This window comes from Miscanthus floridulus, chromosome 14 (genome assembly GCF_019320115.1).
Source record: "Miscanthus floridulus cultivar M001 chromosome 14, ASM1932011v1, whole genome shotgun sequence".
Lineage (NCBI taxonomy): Eukaryota > Viridiplantae > Streptophyta > Magnoliopsida > Poales > Poaceae > Miscanthus > Miscanthus floridulus.
Window position 1 is genome coordinate 67,638,936 of NC_089593.1, and position 15,042 is coordinate 67,653,977.

Here is a 15,042-nt window from a genome sequence, read left to right on the forward strand (position 1 = left end):
AGGGGCCAGGGTGCCGGTGGACAAGGCAACGGCTGGGGAAGCGCCGAGGACGGCGTGGGCGTGGGCGGGGGCGGTGGCGGGGATGGCGCCTCCTTCTTCTTTCTCCTTCCTCCTCCTCCTCCTCCTCCTTCTCTTCCTCCTTCCTCCTATCCTCCTCTCCTCCTCTCTTTCTCCTCCTCCGGCAACGTGGCACGGGTGGCGGCCCGGGTGGGGGCGATGGCGGTGGGGCTGGCGCGGCGGCGTGGGCAGGGGAGGTAGCAGGTTTGCAAGCATCGTACATGACAACTTACGCGATACCTCCTCAATTTTTTATCACAGCCTCCACATATGATATCTTGACATCTTGACAAGTTTCATGATTTTCGGACTTCATTTGCTTTTTATAGAATTTAAAAACAACTCGACCGCAAGTTCGTGGTCATGTTTCGTGAACAAGATGTTTGAAATTGCTGGTATGTTCCTGGATACGGCCTCACATTATACTAAATAACTTGAATATCATTTTTCCATTCATTTTTCACTATTCAATTGACTAGTAGTTATAATTTGAATTATACAAGAAAATTCAATTAAATGAAATAAATTAAAGAAATAGAAAAGTCCGAGAAATGTGCCACATTGGAACATGGAGTACCAAGTATTATCTGAGGACTGCAAAAGTGAAAAAAAATATGGTTTGCTGAGTGTCAAAAAATGGCACTTGGCAAAGGAGCCTCTTTGCCGAGTGTCAGGATAAGACACTCGGCAAAGGATTAATGGCGGCTGCCGGCCGTTAACAACGGCGGCCCTTTGCCGAGTGTTATTATTTGACACTCGGCAAAACTGGTCTTTGTCGAGTGTTATTCTTTGTCGAGTGTTCGGCACTCGGCAAACCACCTTTTTGCCGAGTGTCATTTGTTTGCCGAGTGCTTTCTATCTGGCACTCGGCAAACAGCCTCTTTACCGAGTGCCCGATAAAAAATACTCGGCAAAGTCTGGGACACTCAGCAAAGAAGCCGTCTCCGATAGTGCACAACAAGTTCCAGTAGTTGCCACTTATTTTGTTTGCACACTGTGTTCCACCACCGAATCATCTTTGATGGCATCTTCAACACTTCGCTTATGTTCTTGCCAACAGATCATTGTCCGGAGCCTACAACTAGCATCATTGGTATGAATAAATTACATTGTGTTTCCGCAGTTCCTTGAAGGGAAAGAAAACACTGATCTCTTGCTCTGACGCTCAGAGAATAACACCCAGTTCAATTTCTAGCCATTCCTTACAATTTCAGCTGGTGCATTCGCACCACGGGAGAACGCAGATTTGTTGAGTGCCACCAGCTTTGCCGAGTGTCAAAAATCGGGCACTCGGCAAAGCCACTCTTTGCCGAGTGCTGGACCGGGTGGCACTCGGCAAGTCTAGCACTCGGCAAAGAGTGGCTTTGCCGAGTGCCACAGAGTGGCCCGGCATCGGCAAAGGGTGGCACTCGGCAAAAGCCCTCTTTGCCGAGTGCAACACTCGGCAAAGAGTGGCACTCGGCAAAAAAAATGGCACTTTGGCCAAGCCCCCACGCCGTCAAAATTTTTTTTTAAAAAAATTCTTTGCCGAGTGCCGGCCCCGGCACTCAGCAAAGGGGCCTTTGCCGAGTGCCAAGGCCCTGCACTCGGTAGAGATCCCTTCTTTGCCGAGTGCCACTTCTTGGCACTCGACAAAGGACCTCTTTACCGAGTGCCAGGGCTGGCACTCGGCAAAATTTTTTTTTTTTGGTTTTTTGATCCATTTTTTTGTGAGGCCTTCCCACATTATTTAAAACTCCATGTTCAAATTTGGGACAATTTTGACTTTTTTGCTATATTTTGTTAGTTTTTTTTTTTTTCGTTGAATTTTATGGAATATTTCAAATTTGAACTGTAGTGCATGGAATAATCGAATTTTGTCGTTCAAAAATGATATTCATGATATCTGGTTGCATGTTGAGGCCGTATCCAGGAACTCACATGAAATTTCGAGCATCTTGTTGATGTAACATGACGACGGGGTACCTGCGGGAAAAGTGTATTTAAATTATATAAATCTGAACGAAGTCCAAAAATGACCAACCTTGTCAGGGCGTCATGTTATCGCATGTAGAGTCTATTGGTAAAAAATTGAGAAGGTTTCGAGCAAGTTGTGAGTGGATGCCTAAAACCCAAAAATCTCCACATGTGAGTTTACATTGCTTGTATAAAAACTTGAGTTGCATATGCATTTTCTTCTACACTAAGTTGTTTTCTCTACTCCATCTGGGTCCGGGATGAGAGAATAGCATGAGCCACAATTATTTTTAGCGATAAACTCATCCAATTCAGAGGCTACCAACAAAACTATCATGAAATAAGAAAGAAACCTACATATAAGCAGTTGTAATGTAAAGAGTGTGCATACTTGGCCATGGGTGGAGCTTGCACCACTGACTTCAATCACAGTTGACAGCCGTCGCGGAGCCATAAATGGCATGTCCTGGCTCCTCCCTCGAAGCAGTGGTCACACATCTTGGTGGCCACTGCCCCTCGGCGTCGCAGCCGAGGAAGAAGCACCGCTACCGCTTGTGTGGCCTTCCCTCCTTCCTCCTTGCCTCCATGGGTTCTGCTTCCTCCTCACGTATCCGAGTCCATCGCGAGCACCACCACCGGCTTCTTGACGCTGCCATCGACGCCACTGCTGAGGATGAGGGCACACACAGCCGAGGAAGAGGGCATATCTGTGCCTGGCCTTCTTCACAGGAGAGGATGATACGAGCCAGGCCACCAGGTGCTTCTCCTTCCTAGTGATGACGACGGTCTTCTTCTTCAAACCCTAGCGGGGGCGAACCAGGATGACCTTCCTCTTGAAGGCAGCATCTTCTTGAACCTCGATGGGGGGCTCAGCTCCTCCTTCACTACTACCGAGGATGAGGAACGGCGGGCGAACATCCCTGTCTTCTTGTCCCTATGGTTGTGCCACCTCTCTAGCCTCGTCATCTTCGACGACGGTGGCTACGGGTACGACTGCGGTGGTGAACCATGGAGGCGATAGGAGTGGAGGCGGCTACACGTGGAACAGGGAAGGCGAGAGAGGAGTGGAGAGACGATGAGCTAGAATTGATGTGAGTGAAGGAGTGGCAGTTCCAATGCTTTGAATTGCCACTCCTCTCTCTATTGGAGGGGTGAAGGGATGCTCTTCAGATCCAGATGATTTTGGCCGGTTCCTCAATTAGCTTACTACAGACGATTGTTAATAACATAGGTCTAAAGTAGGACCCTGATAGGATGGCCCCCACTGCCATCCTATTTTAATGTATTGGAAACTTTTAAAAAATACACCGCTCCCTGTTTGAACATATGAATGTAGCGCACTAGTTAACTCACGGGGTTGTGGGCCTGAAGGTCTTGAGATAGATCCCCGCAAGGGTACAAAGTTTTTGCCTATTATTTTACTACTACAGATGCATTTTTACAACACGCTTCTATAACAGAAAATCTTTGTGGATGAATGCTTAGTTTGGTTGACAAGATGATTTCAAATCAAAAGTTGTTAACTACAAAGTTTTATAACTTTTCGAGATCTATGACTTTTATTTTGGTTCTTTCTCCATCCGAGGTCGTTTGAAAAATTCAAATTTTAGTAGTTAATTTTTAAAATTCGACATCTATTTGTAGAGGCTACTCAACAGAGTTGTGTGGAACATCACAAACACCATCACAAACAACAATATAACATGAATTATAACTAAAACATCCTAGTTTTCATCACTGTTATTCAAGATAGAACATCAATCATCACCAAAAGCAAAAATTTTGATCATGTCATCCAAATGTTTATACATATCAACACTCATGCCCACTGGCAATCAAGGAAGAACCTACGACACTCACTATGGATCCTACACTCCTCGCTGCAGAATAGGACCCATTGCTCCCATGCTAGCCATCCAGCGATGTCGCCATAGCCTCCACCTCGACACTGATGACCGTCCTGGTGAGGCACCAGATGGGCCAGAGGAGGCAGATCAGGCCTCGCTGCACAACGTGGCACCACCAGTCATCCTGCAATACCACCCTTGCCTATTGGTGATGCCGTACACAGTTCTTGTTCTTCCACGTTGCATTCTTTGCCGCTAGGCCCGCTTCATCACATTTGACCTTCCGCAACAACCACCAGGTAGTGGCGTCATTGGCGGCACCACTATTGGACCTATGGAGCACAAGAGAGAGAACATATGTAGCTAGTTCATGCCCTAACTTGGCAGCATGCTCTAGCATGTTAAGCCTTGGCGTGACGGTGCCGCAGTCTTCCACGAAGATGGCAGACATCCCAGCTTTGAAGCAGGCCTCTGGGTGGCCCAATGCTGGTGTGCCTAGTGATGAGGTTCGTGCGATAGTCGAGCAAGTAGAAGGGCTCCCAGCCCACAAGCTGCAGTACCGGCTCCAATGGTTTGCTCCGTCCCACGTAGGCTTCGTCACACGCCCTTCGCATCTGCGAACACGATACCCATAGGTGCCGAGGTCCTCCATGGGATCCACTACAGCCTTGGCAACATGGCTCACAACCTGAATAGCCAACTCCGGCGGAAGCTTCTCCATGGCAGCAGTAGCGGCGGTGGTCGAGGGGAGCGACATGAAGGCAGAAAGCTGAGCGCGCTAGGGAGAGGTGGATCACCGGGGAGTTCTCATGTTTCTTGAATGAAGGTGGGCAGCAATGCAAGGTGGAGAGGTGGAATTTTATGAGCGCATTCAGTTCTTGAAGTTTTCGTGCGACCGCGGGAATGGTGAATGTCGTAGAGGTGTGAACCACGTAAACTGTGTAAACGCATCTGTAGTTCCCTAGGCTACCCCATTTCATTCTTGAATTTACTACAGACGCATTTTCCAAACACGCGTCTGTAGCATAACCACTGGCTCATTAATTCCTATTGCAATCTAATTCAATTAGATTTATTAAGGAATAAAACATTCCAGCCTTCACATTCACAAGTGACAGCAAATTTGGACAAATTTTAGTTGCATTGTCACTGTGTTCACTCATCATTTCAGTTGCATTCAACATCCACACATAACAAATTTGGACACCAAATTCCATCCATCCATTCACTCATTTAGCCAGTTGCATTGAACATCTAGTTTCATTCATTCAATCAATGCATTAGGGATTACTTCATTACAACATACATCAGAATACATCCCAGGACAACACAAACAACACACATAATAAATATGTTCATCTTCCACTTCAAATTCTCTAGCTTCTGCTCCAAGTTTTTCTTCTTGGTGTCACCATTTTGGACTGTCCACTGAACCTTCTTCTTCATCCAGCAGCTCTACCCAATTCGAAGGGCGAAGAATTATGATGCCACAATCCTTCAACTATTGGAAGTACTCTATTTTGAATTGATAGTAACCACACAGCTTAAGAAACTAAAAACAACCACAAATTAGAACCCTAACTATGCAAATTGGGGGGATAACACTACAAAGAACTCACCCCATTCCTAGCCACTTGAAGTAGAGTCGGCCATGGTTGTCACCATCCTTATTGGTCCAACCCTCCACCAACCGAGCAAGACCGCAATCCAGGCAAGGGATTAGCGGGAACCCGCTAAGCTCACCAACTAGATCTGGAATGATGCCGTGCTCGAAGCCAATGCAAGTGTTGTGGGCACCTTGAAGCCTACTCCTCGCCTGTCCACCTCCAGATGACTCTGGAAAATGAGACATCAAGTCTCGAGCTAGGAGAAGGGACGGAGAGCTTGGCGGTGGCAGTGGAGGAAGGCAGCGAGAAGAAGTGAGGCAGACAGAGTGAGGCAGAGACAGAGGGAGATGGAGGAGGATATATATTTAATTTGGTCCAACCTTGCTATAGACGTGTGTTAATAACGCGCGTCTGTAGTACTTTGCCTACGTACTTAGCCATTGGCACGTGCTAATGGGCAGAGGGAGTGGCCTGCGTACTTCACGCGTACAGAACATAGTGGGCAGTGGCCGTTGTTGCGTGCCTCTCATTCAGGCGGCGCTAGGCATTGTTGCGCACGGTGAGGGCTTGCTGTTTTGAGGCGCGCGAGCGGCAGTCGAAGTTGCGCGCCGCTCCCGCTGGTGGAGACGCGGCGCGTAGGCGGGAGGCGGCCTAAGGGACATGCTGCTATGGTGAGCGGCAGGCCGAGGGGCGCGCTTCTTCAGCAAGCGGCGGTGGGTGGCCACAGGGCTGCGCTACCTTCTCGAATTCTAGGTAAGCTCGAGCTCCGGCACTCCTCTGTTTCCCTCTTCTCTGCCGAAGCACCACCATGCCGTTCGACGGCAAAATTCATCGCCGTTGTTCCTTCTTCTCCCAATTTCTCGCGCTCCTAGCTCCGCCTAGTTCTTGTGGTCCTCCTTGAACCACTGCAGCCACCTCTCACCACCGCAATTGCCTTCAGTGTCGGTTGCCGCCACGATTGTGCCACCATGGCTGCCATTGGCATCTCACTGTGGCCAGCTCATTCCGGCGCTCCTCTAGAGATCCCGTTTATTGTTTTAGCTCTCTTGTAACTTCATGATGTTCATTGGCTCCATTCTTATACCTCTAACACGCAGGTCATGTCGGAACGGCGATCTCGCCACAAGTGTTTGCGCCACCGCACGCGCCATCACCGCCGGCCATCTAACTCCATCTCGTCCCTAGTTCAACCAAACAGCGCATCGATGTTGCAGTGAGCTGCTAATGCTGCCTGAGCCCTTAAACTAACCTCTACCATGCTATATCGGTTGGAGCACTGCCGCGCCGCCATTATGGGTCCACCGCACTACCATGGCTGTGGTCGAGCTTGAGTCTAACACTAACTCGTTCCTCTCTGCAGTGTACTCGATCAGGCGTGCTTCGACTATGGTTCGCCATCTCGAGCAGTAGGGGATCACCGATGTGCTCAGCTCTCCTCCCTGGTCTCCAGCATGCTTTGCTCTTCAGCCTCCTGTTCTCTGGCATGTGCTTCTTTGTGAACAGTGGTGATCTTAGCAAGAACTTTTATGAGCTTGTGTGAAATTGTGATGAATTTGCTTGTGTGAAACTTGCAATGTGAACAAAGTTTACTGGAAAAATGTGATTTTTCTTACTAAAGCATTGAAGAATTTCCTTATATTCTTGCATTTTCAATCTTCTTTTGTAGACTATGGAGGATCGAGGCCACTGGATGAATCTTCAGAACCGTACTTGCAATGAGTACTTGGAAGGACTGAAATATTTCCTAGTTGTTGCAGAGGTGGACATGAGGAATGGATGTAAGTCATCTATGTTGTGCCCATGTGTTGACTATAAGAATGAGAAGCAGTACTCGAATCAGTTGTTAGTCCGTGCCCACCTAATTCTTTGAGGATTCATGGATGACTACAGATGTTGGAACAAACATGGAGAAGAAGGTGTCAATGAGCGAGATGGTGAGGAAGGTCTTCATGAAACTTGTGCCTATGGTAATGAGGAAGCTCCCTTTGGCAATGAGGAAGCACCCTTTAGCAATGAGGAACTATGTGATGATGATGTAGCAGAGATTGCTGCCAGCCCTATCCCTACGGTTGAGAATCTAGAGGAGATGGAGCGTGATGCCTTTGGCTTTGATGAGTACACTGGTTCAAAGTTCAAGAAGCTAAAGTAGCTGTTGGAAGATATGAAGACACCACTCTATCCGTGTTGCAATGGGAGGTATACGAAGTTGTCCGCTTCACTAAAGCTTCTCCAACTAAAGGCGGCACTTCACTGGACTGACAAGGGCTTTAGAGAATTGCTAGAAGTGCTCGGAGATATGTTTCCTGAGGGGAATCAAATACCTAGGACTACATATGAGGCCAAGAAGATTGTTTGTCTGATGAGATTGAAGTTTGAGAAAATTCATGCTTCCAAGAATGACTGCATCCTGTTCCATGGTGATAATTTAGCCCTCACTAAATGCCCCATGTATGGGACCTCTCGTTACAAGCAAAGAACTGATGAGGGTGATGACGGTGAGGAGACACGCCGTAGAGTTCCTAGAAAGGTTGCTTGGTACTTCCCTATAATTCTTCGCTTGAAATGTTTGTTTGCAACATCTAAGGATGCACGACTGTTGAGCTGGCACTTGGATGGGTGGACGGTTGATGATTACATATGGCATCCAGCAGATGGTATTCAGTGGCGGATCATTGATTTCAAGAATCAAACTTTTGCTGATGAGCCAAGGAATCTTCGGTTTGCACTCAACATGGATGGAATGAACCCATTTGGTAACATGAGTAGCTCACATAGTGTCTGGCCCATGCTATTAACTATCTACAACCTTCCCCCATGGCTTTGTAACAAGAGAAGGTACATGATGATGTTAGTTCTGATATGTGGTCCGTGTCATCCAGGTGTTAACATCGACGTGTATATGAGGCCGCTTATTGATGATTTCAAGGAACTCTGGAAAGAAGAGGGTATCAGGGTGTACGATGGGTTCAGGAAAGAACATTTCAACCTACGTGCCATGCTCTTCACCACTATCACTGATATTCTAGGAAATCATAGCGTGTCTAGGAAGAGCAAAGGAGAAAAAGACTGCTTTCATTGCTTAGATGACACAGAGACTATTTGACTGGATAACTCAAAGAAGAGGGTCTATGTAAAGCACTAACGTTTCCTTCCTAAGTCTCATCCATACCAGGAGATAAAACGTAAGTTTGATGGCACTAGGGAGCTAGGATCTACACCAAGGCATTTCAGCGGGCAACAAGTATATGACCAGGTGGTAGAGGATACCACGCCTAATGTTGACCTGTAGAGCACTATCCTTGGAAAGCAAAAGCGTAGTGCAAAAGCAAAGAGTGCCAATAAGAATAGGTGGAAGAAAATGTCAATCTTGTGGGAACTACCATACTGGAAAGACATAGCAGTCTGCCACAGCATCGATCTCACGCACATGAAAAGAATGTCTGTGGGAGTTTGATTGGGACACTCATGAATGATAAATGGAAAACCATGGACCATGCAAAAGCAAGAGCTGACCTAGAGGAATTTGACATAATGTTCGAGCTCTGTCCTGATGGTACCAGTGCCCAGCCACCTCTATCTGCCATAAACCTAACCCGAGAAGAGAAGCAGGAATTGTGCGACCTCTTTCATAGTGTCAAACTTCCCTCTAGGTACGCAGCCAACATCCGAAAGCTTGTGCCTACAAGAGAAAACAAGATGCTTCTCATGAAGGCTCATGATTGTGATGTCATGCTCACAACGATGCTTGCAGTTGGTATCCAAAACATATTGCCAAAAAACCTGAATGGCAATCATGAGCCTCTACTTCTTTAATGCAATCTCTTAGAAGATCATTGATGAACAATCACCGGGAGATGTTGAAAAGAACATGATTGAGGTTATGTGTCTCCTTGAGGCTTAATTCCCGCTGACTTTCTTTGACATATCCGTCCATCTCATTGTACATTTGGTTAAGGAGATCAGGTATCTTGGACCGATGTTCCTCCACCACATGTATCCATATGAGAGATTTAAGAGCACTCTGAATAGGTATGCCAAGAGTCAGGTCCATCCTGAGGGAAGCATGGCGCAGTGCTATTCTACTAAGGAGGTGGTCGACTGGTGCCTCGGTTACATCGACCCCACCAATCCAATTGGCCTCTCCAAGTCTTGCCATAAGGGAAGCCTAGCGGGCAAAGGGTGTGTTGGAGAGAAGCACATTACTCTAGAGAGAGATGCCTACGAACGAGCCCACTTTCTAGTGTTGTAGCACACAACAGAGGTGGAACCTTACATCGAAGAGCATATGGAGATGTTGAGGCACCAAAACCCGTACCAGGGTGAAGCTTGGTTAGCGAGGGCACATATGAGTGGGTTCAACATCTGGTTCAAAGATCGACTTGCCAGTTCAACCTCTTGCACAGACGAAAGGCTTCAAAAGCTAGAAAAGGGTCCTTTCTTCATAGTCACAATCCATCAAGGCTATGACATAAATGGATATACCTTTTATGCCATTGATCAAGACATGAAGAGCGTGTACTAGAACAATGTTGTTCTTGTAGATGCATCTGACAGCAAGATGCAGAAGATAATGTACTATGGTTAGATTGAAGAGATATGGGAACTCTTGTATGCAGGCTTCAAGGTGCCCTAGGGCGTCATGAAAGATAGGTATGGCTTCACTATAGTTGACCTCAACCAAGTTGGGTACTAGGACAAGCCATTTGTAGTCGGAAGTTAGGTTTCTTAAGTCTTCTATGTGCGCGACACTAGAAACAAGAAACAACAAGTGGTTCTCTCTAGGAAAAGCAGGTTGTCAAACATGAAAATCCAGTGGACGAGGAAAAGTTCAATGAATCCAATGAAGTGCCTCCTTTGGATACTTCTATCCTCCCTATGATTTTGGCGAGCGAGCTAACTCCATACCTAAGAGATAGTCATAAAGAGGTTGCCCCGTGGCAAAAAGACACTGAAAATGGCAAGTACGCAAAAAAAGATGCTCATGTGATTTTTTGAACAATGTGCAATCTCATTTTTTAGTTAACAATATATATTTGTCGTCGCTCTTACTTACAATGTGATGTTACTTTCAAGAACTTTCAGGAAGGGATTCTGGCTAATGAGAGAAGTTCATGTCATCAAGGATGTAAATTGTAGAATGAGAGATGTAAATTGTACTAGATAAGTTCATGTCATCTAGTCTAGGATGTTAAGCCCACAACTCCTTGTAATGTATATGGTACCTTGTGGATGTATGCTGAAATTTCCTTATCAAGACTACTTCATTTAATTTGTCTCATGACATGCATAGGGTATATATGCTGCTAGAATTTGATGTGTCATATCAGCACACATATGAGCAGCACACATAATCATCCATTCATATCATAGGAGTAGCACACACTTATGAGCAACACACACATATATAGCTAATTAACATGTAGGTATCCATCCATATCCCAGCATCATCCAGTCACTGCTATGGTCATAACAGCAACACACATAACATATATATATATACATAGATAGCTCTCTTCTCCTCCTTCTCAGCCAGCATCTTCTTCAATGCATGAGCATCCAGTACAAGAGCATCTAGTATTTGAGCACACAGAACATACATGAAACTAGCAGCATCCATTGGTTGCTATGGTTATCACATCAACACAAATATGCACCACATATAACATATATATATATATATACATAGATAGCTAATTAATTTAAGGTGTCCATACATGAGAATCCAGCACATAGATAGCTAATTAACTTAAGGTGTCCATACAACATATCACCACACATAAATGAGCCAGTGTCCATACAGCATATCACCACACAGTACATATATTAATTAAGGTAACTTAAGGTCATCACTATTTCAGTGGCATGATCACTTTGGCTTCTTAGCCAGGACGTCGTCCACATCCTTGGTCAGGACCTCCAACTTCTGAGTCTTGGCCGCCAGCTAGGCACCCATGGTGTCCACCATCTCTTAGTAGGCCCCTTCTCCTTCTCAGCATGCATCTTCTTCAACTCTTGTATTTCCACAGCTTTGACGTCGTCAGGCGTCCAGTGAATAGCCAAGAGCTTTTCATGTAGTGGTTTCATAATCATTGTCAGCAGGGCCTCATGCATGGTACCTAGAGGGAGCCTAAAATCAGGAGCCTACATATATGCACAGAAACAGTTCAGTTAAATTCTTGACAATGCTAAAACTGAAACTAAAGTCAGTAAATTCTTGACAATGCTATTTTCTGAACTAAGGTAACTGAAGCCTGAACATATGCCAAACACTAACAAACACTAAATTACAACAAACTAACATTCAGAATAAGATAACTAAAGCCTGAACTAACATTCAGTTAACTGAAACTGCAATGTTGAAAATAGAAAACGTAGGAGACATATCATGCCAAATACTAACTTTCAGATAACTCTAAATAAGCTAGTCTTCTCATCACAGCATCAGGTAGTCTTCTCATCACAACATCAGGTAGTCTTCTCATCACATAAAATGTAGGAAACATATCATGCGAAATACTAACTTTTCGATAACTCTAAATACTAACTTTCTCATCACAGCATCAGGTAGTTCACATAAGTGCATGTCCTCTCATCACACATCAATAGCAGAGAATTTAAATAGCACTAAAACCCTAAATAAGCTAGATCACAATTACTAAAACTGTAATTTATATAGCACAATATATATATATATATAAGCACAAGCATAGCAGCCTAGGTAGTGACAAGCATAGCATATCATGCCAAGCACTGATCATGAAACCCTAACTAAGCAGGCCGTGGTTGGAGCTTACCTTGTTGGGCTTGGAGCTGCACTTGAAGGCGGTGAGCATCCGATGAAGGCACATCTTCCCATTGGCGTCAAAGCAGTGCCTGCCCTTCCCTACCACCGGTTCGCTATCCGATGACATGTCCACCTCTAGCACGACTGGTACTGGCTCCTTCTCTGCCCACCTCCTCCTTGACTCCTCTAGGTTTGTCGCCACAGACCTCACCGCCAGCGAGGAAGAAGAGGGCCCTGCTGTCGAGGAAGAGTGCTTGCCCTTCTTCTTCACCGCCAACGATGAGGCGGGCACAACCTTCTACTTCTTGAACCCTGGTGGGCGCACCGGGACGTCCTCCACCTCCACCTTCACGTCCACCACCGGGACAACCACTGACGACGAGGGTGCGACCACAGAGGAACGGACGAAACACCCAGTCCCTAGGTCCCTTCGTTTGTGGCGCCTCACGGGCTTCGTCATCTCCAAGGGCGGTGGCGGCTTTGGTGGCGGAGAGGAGGTGACTGGGGTGGAGGGCGGCAGTGACGAGGGAGGCAAACGGAGGCACAACACGTGGAGTGTGAGGCTGGCGAAGTGAGCGAGGCGATGTCAATGTGAAGGGATGGGGTGGTAGCAATTATTTTATTAAATATGGAAGGGTTGCGCAAGTTCAGATCTAAATCTGAAGGGACATAGTAGTACAGACGCGCCTTTACTACATGCGTCTATAGTAATTAATTACTGCCGACGCATCGCGTCTGCAGTAGTTAAATTGATAATTTCAATTTCAAATCTTCAAATACAATTTTAGTGTAGTAAATGATCTAAAATGGAAATGTTGCAAACATAAAAGTTATAGAACTCATCAAGATCTACAACTTTTATTTTGGGAAACTTTTTATGTGACTTTGTTTGTACAATTTTTGGTACTGCTGCTATCATATATATATATATTGTCATCTCTTGTTGTGCAGGTTCATTTTATGGATGATGGCTATATACATGTGCAACTTCATCTTATGACTACCTTTCTTTGTCTTAGGATTTTGAAGTGCAGTCCACTCCAATCAACTTTGCAGATATTTGAGAGAAGCTCGCCTCATTTATTGTGTCGTAGATCCTCGATGAAACAGACGAGTTTCATTGTTCATATACAAAACCATGATGAAGTGCATGGTATATATGTTCATTTGATTTGTAAACTATGTTTGGAGCCTGTGAGATACAATTGGAGCTGTGAGATATATAGAAGTGAGAATAACTTAGTGATGAACAATCGATCTGTGAACTGTGTGTGATATGTGTGTACTATGAACAAATTAAGTTTTAAGATGAAAAACTATGATCTTGTATATATATATGTCATTTCTGTGAGATCTATGTATATATATCTGTGATCTGTGTATATCTGTGCTATTTGGGCTGTGTTATGGGCTATAGACGCGTCTAGGCTACAGACGCATCTGTAGCATTTTCCTTACTATAGACACATCTGTAGCCTAGACCCGTCTGTGGTAAGGAAAATACTACAGACGCGTGTAGAGAATATGAGTCTGTACCATGCTACTTACTATATACGCATTTACAAACATCCTCTATAGTAGTATCCTTACAGACATGTGTATTGTACACATGTCGGCACTATGTTTCTGCACACAGACGCGTTTACAAACATCGTCTGTAGTAGGATTCTTACTACAGACGTGTATATTGCACATGCGTCAGCACTATGTTTCTTCACATAGACGCGTTTATAAATATCGTCTGTAGTAGGATTCTTACTATAGACGCGTGTAACAGACACACGTCTGAGATATGGTTCTTCACACATATGTGTCTTAATCTTGTCGTGGACGCATGTTGGCAACACACGTCTCCAATAAGAGCTTACTACAGACGCGTGTAGATACTCACCAGTCTCTGTTAAGGGCTTATCACAGGCGCATGTTCGTTTGTGTCATAGTCGCGTATTGGTAACACGCGTCTGTAGTATGTGCTTATTACAGACGCGTTATGGCAGACGCGCCGAGGCACATTTGTGATGTGCCTGAACGTGCGTTTGTGATGTGTTTTTTTATATAGTGACATGCATTAGCAATAACCAATAGTTTGAGAGATATTTTGACATGCTTAATGCAAAAAAACAATAGTAAAAACCTAGGGAACACAGATACCAAAATCCAGAAAACTGTTTTGTATTAAAAAACCCCAAAGCTTGACCCAAACAATCAGAAACAATTCATAAGTAAAGTCATATAGAGACAGGCTTTATTTCAATGTTGTGGAGCTAAATGAGATAAAAAACTTTATAGTTCATATTTTTTTTGAAGATGTTTAGTGGCCTGAATATAGATTTTAAGTTCTCAAATTTTGAATCATAAATGCTCAAAAAAATTTAGAAAAAAATCACTACTACAAAAAGCATTTCTAGGGGCGGCTGGTAACCATTTGTAGGGGCGGTTTGCCCAGCCGCCCCTACGCAAGGGTCTCTACAAATCAGACATTTGTAGGGGCGGTTCCCAGGCCGCCCCTACAAATAGATTTGTAGGGGTGGCTGGTGTTTCCAGCCGCCCCTACAAATAGGTATTTGTAGGGGCAGTTCAATCTAGAACCGCCCCTACAGTACGTTTTCCCGCCAAAAAAATTCAAATTTATAATTCAAAATCGCGTTGCCGAACGTCCCACGACCAACGTTTCGAACCGCGTTCGCGTTGCTGAACGCCCCGCGACCAACATTCCAAACCGCGTTCATGTTGCCGAACGCCCCACGGCCAGCATTCGCGTTGCTGAACGCCCCGCGACCGCAACAAAAAG